Below are 9,054 nucleotides of genomic sequence, written 5' to 3'. Positions count from 1 at the left end.
AAGCCTGACCCCTTAGGGCTCTTTCCCCCATCCAAATGTAATAAGTGTCTATTTTCTCTTACTATTAATTCTTTGCAACTAAACCCAGCTACTCCTACTATCCCTACCCCCTCTAGCCAAACCAAGACTCACTTCCCCTCCGTAAAGGCCTGCCTGATCAATTGTAGATCCCTTCCTCGCCACGCAGATGACATCTGGCTCTCATTGGAAGCTGACTACTGGGACTTAATGTTCCTGACCAAAACATAAATCAAAGACAGCTCCAACCCTGACCTCACCCTAGCCATTCCAGCTGGCTATTGGATTCCGGGGGTCTATAGGGCTGACAATTAAGCAGGGGTAGGAGTGGCGGTGGTTTTTCGCACTAGTTAGGAAATATCTTACAGGAAATTAATCAATCTGGGGCCCCTAGAAGCCATGTACTTTTGCAATAAGTCAGTCCCTAATATCACTATGGCCGAAATCCTGGTATACAGACCCCCTAACTCCACTCCCAATCACCTGCTAGAACTTTATAATACAGCGGCAGACCTTTTGCTTAAACACGCCAATTTTACGATCTTAGCAGACTTTAACATTCATACCGATGATATCAACTGCACCAAAGCCTGTCAGCTTATCGACCCCCTGGCCCAATCTGAGCCAGTTGTTTAATGGCCCCACACATACTGCTGGTCACACGTTAGACCTGATTGTCATCAACAACCCCAAAGTGAAAACAGCCCCCCCCCCTTCACCACTTACCTGGTCGGAATATTTCCTAATTTCTTCCAGCCTATCATTACCTTCTCGGATTCCCAGACCCCCCCATAACTTGGAAAACAGAAGGAAATGGTGCAATGTCACGAGTAATTGTATGACTCCTGCCCTATCCTCTACTCACCTCAAACTGTTAAGGGACCTGAACTCAGATTCAGTTAACTTTAACAGTTGGCTTACCTCTTCTCTAGATACCGTTGCTCCCCTCAAACCCACCAATTCGTCTAGACAGAAACCTTCAGCCCCCTGGTTCTCCCCTGAACTCCGTGTGGAGAAAAGCCACTGCAAAACACTGGAGCATATTTGAAGATTATCTTTTGATCTCCTGGCTAAATCAGAATATAAAGCTGCCTTAAAAAATTTCCATGAACTTAAACGTACTACCATGAGAGATTTTTCCAAGCCTGCCGTCACCACTAATGTAGTCCCCCTTACCTCGAACATGTGGACAGGGTTATCCGATTTTTTTTCGAGATAAAATTCTTGATATCCATTCTACCTTTGCCCCCCCACAACTTAACCCAGATCCTGCTGCCAGGTAAGTCAGCAATGAGGCTCTGACTTCCTTCCATCCTATTTCTCCCGTCACCTCACTTCAAAAACTCTTAACTTGCAAATCCGGTTCTCCCAATGACCCCTGTCTGGCCCAGTATTTCAAACTTCTAGCACCTCTCATCAACGCCCCATTGAATCACATCTGGAATGCCTCTCTGTGCTCCATCACCTTCCCCGCTGTGTGGAAACAGGCTCTCCTGGTGCCAATTCTTAAAAACCCTGAGTCTGACCCTAATGTTTTTAAAAATTACAGACCTATTTCCCTCCTACCAGCGCCGGCCAAAATTCTCAAAAAAATCGCTCAGGAACAACTCTCTAACCATCTGGAATCCTATAATAATTTTCATGACTCTCAGTCCGGCTTTAGATCCGGCTACAGTACTGAGACCGCCCTTCTTGAAGTCTTTGAGAGTATCTGTGAGAGCATTGATTCAGGTAAAGCAGCCATATTAGTGCTCCTTGACCTGTCCGGAGTGTTTGACACAGTTTCCCATTCTATCATTTTGTATAGATTAAACAACATGGGTATTCAGGGCATGCCCCTGTCCTGGATCCGGTCCTACATGGGAAGCCGGACTCAACAAGTTTTTCTACATCTTTTCATCTCAGACGAGAAACCCCTGCTATGCAGGCTACCCCAAGGCTCTGCCTTGAGCCCTCTCCTTTATAACAGCTATCTTTCACCCCTTGCAGCGTTGGTTGATTCCTGTGGGGTGAGGGTGATTTCCTACGCCGACAACACCCAATTGGTGTTTTCTTTTGAAGAACATTCCGAAGCTGCATTCTCTAGCTTTAGACACTGCCTGAGTAACATCTTGCGGTGGATGTCACGTAACACTCTCAAGCTTAATTCGGATAAAACCGAGGTACTCTTCTTCAATCAAAAATTCCCGCCCCCTCCGACGCTGTGGTGGCTGCCTGAGATGAATCCTCCCCCAAGCCTGTTGACTCGGCAAGGAACCTCGGCTTCCGGTTGACAATGAACTGTCCTTCAAAACTCAAATTAGACAAGTGCTCTCCTCTTGTTTTGGGAAGCTCTGCATGGTGCGTAAATTCCTTTACTTCCTTCCTCTGGAGTCCCATAGAACGGTAATCCATGCTTTAATCAGATCCCATCTGGATTACGACAATAGTCTTTACCTTGGTGCGCCTGCCTATCTAATTAGGCGTCTACAGATTGTACAAAACGATGCAGCCAGAGTGATCTGTAAAATCCCTTTCTGCCACTAGATCACCCCACACCTGAGGAAGCTTCACTGGCTACCGGTGATGAAACGTGTTAAATTCAAGGCTCTCACTTTGGCCTTCAGAGCTTTTCGGGGACAAGGCCCTGTATACCTGTGAGCCAGACTATCAACACAGTTGGACCCTCAGATCCAAACACCTGTGTCTCCTTGCCACCCCCTGTTTTCGTAGGACCAGAACCCATAGTTCCCCACTCTGCACCTTTCATCTGCCGTCTGCATTAGCGACGGGACACCACCGTTGGGGGTTGCTGTGCGTTTAATAAACTTCTAAATAAAGAAATAAAATGGATGTGGTGGTGAATGGACAGCCATGAAAAGGAGGAGGAATTCTAAGATATTAAACATACTGTAGCAAGGGATTTTTTCAATGTACTGCCAGAGATAGTGAAAGTTAAAACAGTCTATGGCTAGCTTCAATGTTATGTTTTATTTTTGGACCTCTTGGCTGGATTAATAATTGTCTGCTGGCTCAGTGGAAAGAAAAGTGTGTATTAATGTCCATCCATCCTATTGTGTCAACATGTTTCAGATGTTTTTTTCATGCCCATAGGATTAACGGTCTTCAGTAGGACAGTATTGGTCTCTGGCTTTGATGGTCCCACTATTGGACTGGTTAATCTATTTCGGAATCCTATAAATACTCTAGTGACAACTATACAATTTGTCTTAAGGGTCCAACACTGCAGAGTGTGTCACAGGCGACTCCTTTTGGAAACTCTCAGTGGCATCTGAGCCGCGAGGCAAGTGTGACAACAGGACAACACTTTCTCACGTTTTCCAGGTTAGAAGCAAATAGCCCAACCAAAGAGAAAAGCCAAAAACACACCCAACCAGAAAACAATAACACACATTTGTATTGGTTTTAAAAGCTTTTGCACAATTGTCAATGGAGTGTTTATAGGATTCTATAATAGGATTAGACTGTTGTACCTTTTAATTTCACTGGCACAATCTCCGAAAAAAATCCTTCCTCCCACATTAGTGGTAGAACCCACCCACGTTCATATAAGGAATCAGGAGTGGGAAGCTCGATAATGAAGCATACCACAATATATGCACGAGGACATTGCGTTGCCCAGGAGAACAGACAAATAGAAGCAGATACAACATATGTTATGCCTACCTACCTACAGTGTGTTTTTTATCAATATAGGAGGACGGTAGGGTAGGTCAAGAGTGTCCTCTCGTCCCTTTGTTGAGTGGGAGAGATGAGACAGACATCCTGTGGTGAATGAATGGGATCAGAGAAGAAATGAGAGAGGAAGAGCATTTGTTGAATGGAAAGATAGGGAAAAAACAGTGGTCAGAGGCAGCGTGTATGATAAACAGAGGCATTACCTGAGAAAACAAGAAGGTACAATTTTCCTCAGGTGATTGGATTTGAAATATGATCAGGTAAAGGGGGAAAGAGATTCATTGATGATTTTAGCAGCCACGCATTGTGCAGATCCTCTGGCAAAAGCTCATCTTCCAGTCTATCCAGAAAGCAACCAGCAGCAACATTTTCACTAATAAAATGCAAGTCATTCGCAGTAACATATACATCACTAGCTCGTTAAGCAAACTACAAGCCTGTTGTATTCCACCTCCGGACATTGTTCATTGGAACTCCTTTCTGCATCTCACCATTGACAATGCAACTGTTATTCTTTGATTGCTTAAGACAACAACACATTCCTCATGATCCCCCATCCATCATCAACTTCCCATTCAATGCCATTGCCTCCAGTACCAAGCTATATTGTTAGCACCTCCCGCTGCACCAATATGTTCCCCACCACCTCAGAAACTGATGAAATGCTGAATACGCTTAAAAACTCCATCCTTGACCTTGATGACGATGTAAATTCCCAAGCCCTGACCTACCTTCCTTTCCTGGAGACAGTGTTTGAAAAAGCAGTGGAAGTACAATACAACACAATCTACTGCAAATCTATCAAGCAGCTCTCTGTCCTTTCTGCATCACTGAGGCATCAATCGTATATACCATTGGTGATGCCCTGTGGATGACATTCTACAGGAATGTTGGATTTTTCATATTTTCCTATAAAAAGTCTCATAGCTAGAATATCAACTACCTCATTATCTTGAAGGGAATCCTTTCCCCTGCATCCTTCTTGAACACTTGACGGATGTCATAGCTCGACTTCAATGGTACCACCAGTGAAGTCGGTGAGACCTGGCCTATAACCTCATCTACAGGGAGGCAAGGGCAAGGGGAAAATATCAGAGATGAAAGGGAATAACAGGAATGCTTAGACAAAGAGCAGGCCATTTGAATAGCGCTGAGCATTACTAGGGTCAGTTGTTGGTCCTGCGTCCATATAGGGCAATAAAAATGTATTACAAACATACCTGCAATTTCTGATGGATCACACTGTTGTCACGAAGCGCGTGATAGTACCCTTTAACACTACCATCCGCCAAGGCTTCTTCACACCCACTCCACACTAATAGACATATCTTAAAAATAACTCAAGTCCTTTGCCTCATTCCTTACAAAAAGAAAACAGTACTTTCAGACTTCCTCCTCCATATCTTCCTCACGTTCAGGGAAATATGATTCCTCAAATGTTCCATGCTAGCTCCATTGATGTACATCAGATACATGGACCTGCTAAGAAGGCTGTCAATTCAACAAGACACAGCCCTCCACCAATATGACAATGGTATGCATCTTTAACTAAGGTCTCCTTCCCAAATGAGATACATTTAAAACCATGCATCTACTCAATTTATTGAAGGGTGTCACTGAAAAAGGGGTCTTGAAATGCCATCTACAGAAGAGCTGTAGGGTGAAGGTGTGCTCAGGTGGTGAGGAGAAAAAGGCGTGGTTAGAAACCAAGCGTACATTAGGAAAGCAACAGATTAGAGAGGGCTGCCTTCCTGCATTAGAGGGTGTGCTCTCAAATAGATGAGCAAGGTGATTTACAGCAACTAGAAGAAATTGGTATGCCTTCCTAGATCAGGTCAGTAGTCTCTAGAAGACAGAGAAACGAGGCTTCTGCTCTAAGTAGCCATCATAGAGCTAAGCACCTGAACCTATTTTCTGCTACAAAGTTGGCAGGATCCTTCCATAATAAAAGCCAAATTATGTGTGCCCCGGACCCGCCCCCTGTAAGCCTGCATCCCTAGAGTTAAAATTAGCAGGCGGCCCATTATTCCAGGGTGCAGGTTTAGATAATCTAATGGCAACTTTGAAATTGTACTGAGTAATTAGGAATTACTTAGTAAATTAGTAATTGCATGCCCATGTCACCTAATGATCCCCCATTCCTTCTCTGCAGTTACCTTCCCAGCTTACCACCGCATGGGACAGTAGAAAGATCTTGGTGAGAAAAAAACAGGTCTGTATTGTTTCCACAGACCTCATATTTCTCAGTAACTCCTGTAACCTGTCCCGTCGAAAATAAGAGGCAGGCCACTTGTAATAAGAATGAGATGGTTGTGAAACAGAGGCCCACCCCGCCAAACGAAATATCGGCCACCATTTGCTACTTTAAGTACAGTGGTATAAAATCCTTCTATAAATTTGAAATAATGTATGTCATCGAAAGCATCACCATTCTCTCTTAATCCACGAACATAAATTCAGAGTAAACCTTCCAAGATTGTCACTTACTGATATTGCTGGTTGTGGCATGCCCCTGAAGAGCCCAGAAGGTTCCATTTATTATGTGCTGGAAAATGGCCTTTTAGACAATGTGCCAATCAAGGTAAAAGGTCCTCCATGTTAGTGATTTTTCAAGATACTACATCCCGAAATGTTCAACTTAAATTAACACTTCTGTCACCTTTCTCACTCAGTACTGTTCATTCTGAACAATATGAGCCATAGTGCTCAATTATTAATATTACACAAGTATTCTAATGTTTAGTCGTTGTTTTGTCTACACATCTGGTCAGAAAATAATACTAATACTTACAAATATATAAACAGTTGAAGGACAACATTTGTCAGTCTCTATCTCATTTTTCTTCTTCCAAAATTAGCATTTTCGACCTTAATGACATATTTTTGATTCTTGGCAATTGATTCATTTCTTTTTTTTTCAATTGAAATATTTCGTCCAGGCACCATTCAAATGAAAATGAAGAGTACCCTGAAAAAAGGAAATACAATATTTAATATTAATATAAATGTCCAAATTAAACACCGGCAATCAAGTGTCCGATGTTCTTTGACTTGCAGATCTGTTAAAAGCTGAAAAAGAATCCTATGGGAAGATAGTCAGCTGCTCACTTAACGGCTGTCAAAGTGAGAAATGGGTTCCCTGAGCCTATTGATTGATCCCTTATCTCTCGCTGGCCTCTCTGAAAACAACCTGTCACTCGGGTTCAAGCGGTGATGACACAAGGCAAAAGAAGGACAACCTAATCAGGACAAGGTGAATTTCCATGGAGACATGCCCTTTACAATACCGGAAAGCCCAACACATATTTCATGGACAATGCTGGAGACATTTCAGACTCAACCAGAAGGTATTGGATAATTGGAGCCCTTTACATGATCACCGGTTATATTACACAAGGTCACACACACTTTTTTTTTAGCACAAGATTATTAAGTGATTTGCCTAGAATCACAGGATGTTGAGCCGAGACTCAAAACTGCTTCTTCTTCCAGTTCTGAAGTTGGCAGGTTTGGCCCTAACTCCAAGTCATCTCTCACTACAACTTGTGAATGTAGTTCAGGCCTGATTTGGAGGTTGGCAGATGTATTAGTCAATCACAGACTAGCGCATATCATGTCTACCTTATCAGACATGCATTAAATCCTATGACACTTGTAATAGGACAGGAGGAGTATTCCTCACAATGTGAAGTAGTAACCCATCCCCGAAACTCTAAGAGCCGCCGCACGGATGTATGACGGTACGACGCGTACCGTCACAACGCGTGCTTTAACAACGCGTCCCTTACAACGCAAGTCGTTACCACGACTTGCGTTGGGGGCGCGGATTGAGAATAGTATAATTTACTATTCTAACACCAGTCCCCGTGGACACTAGGGAAGGTGTTGGAATAGTAAATATACTATTCTTAATCCTCTAGCGCCCTCCAGCGCAAGTCGTGGTTACGACTTGCTTTGTAATGGACGCGTTGGTAAAGCCTTGCGGAGTAAAATCCGCGTGGTAAAGGATGTTTCCCCGCCGCACTTGTAGCGTGGCGAAGAACCCGCAGTCTCTCCTGCAATAGGAATTCTCATTGCGAGATTCCGCCCCGAGTGCGGAGACACTTTCATGACTGTGGGGCCACTGCCACGAGTGCAGAGGGCCTTTTTGAATCAGGCTCTAAATGAGGCCCTATGTTTTATTAGCACTTGGTAGCATTGAACATAAACTGTCAATCTCATGCCATTGGGGTGCTGGGCACTATATAAATGGTAAACTAAAATAAAAAATAGTATTGCATTGTCTGTCGCAAAACGTGTTGAATTTCACGTTTGGTTCACTTTTGTTTCCTGTAGTGTACAATATTGTGGTGTTACTACAGAGCAATTCCGTAATTTAGCTAGGGTACAAATTAACATACCTAAAGTGTTGCTAGAAGGGAATTGGAAGTGCTTAGGGGTGCAGGGATAAGCTAGAGACTCAAGATATTTTTATACATCAAAGTTTCTCACAACTGGTAAAACGGGATTCCCGCCAGTGAGGTCACTTGATTGACAAGCAGAGTGAGGATAGCATGGGGCTGGTCTGAAATGCAAGTACAAGCCGGCATAGCTTGTTCAAAGCCATTGAGTGGACTCAATCCAGTAGCCGTTGATAAGGTACGGCTTGACCGAGCAGCTGTCTGCCAGACATATTTTTACAATTTCTTCAAAAATATACATAGCTTTGGTTCCACCTAGAGGAGGATATCTATCTCTCTTCTCATCCTGTTGGCTGTTTGGTGTACCATTCCACTTCCAAGGAAGTGCTTTCATTGGAATTGCATGTGGATTTATTTACATCTGAAAAGTACGTACAATTATCACACTGTTCATCACATGTAATTCTTCATTTCCCAAATAGTTTCAGGACTGAAAGCAATCCTTTCTTGCTACTTTTAACCAGGATTGGTTTAGGCATTAGTGCAGGCTCTAATGTAATAAATAAAAACTGTGCATGCAATATAAATGAACAGCATCTCTGAATGCCCGTGTTTACATGTGTAGCACATCGAAACTAGACAGATTGGATTTGCAAGTGCTTGTGTTCTACGGACTCCTTTGTCAGCAAACACCACTGTAAATGCTGAGGGTTAAGGTGTATGCAGTCCTACTCACGACCCCTGTCAGATAGAGTGTAAAGTTCCAGAGTGGAAACATGAATACTGGACTTTTTCACACTGAAGCATTTTTTTGAGAGGCTCTACATGGCCCAGGTAATGTCTATTTTAATTATTTTACTTACCATTGTCACTGTAGTTTTTTTCAAAATGTTTCAGTGTTAATGATTTTAATTACATGCTAGACTTTATTTAGATAAAAGTGATGATTTTTGGTCTG

This window comes from Lissotriton vulgaris, unplaced genomic scaffold (assembly GCF_964263255.1).
Source record: "Lissotriton vulgaris unplaced genomic scaffold, aLisVul1.2 SCAFFOLD_1019, whole genome shotgun sequence".
In the NCBI taxonomy this organism is placed as follows: Eukaryota; Metazoa; Chordata; class Amphibia; order Caudata; family Salamandridae; genus Lissotriton; species Lissotriton vulgaris.
Note: the sequence above shows the minus strand (reverse complement) of the source record.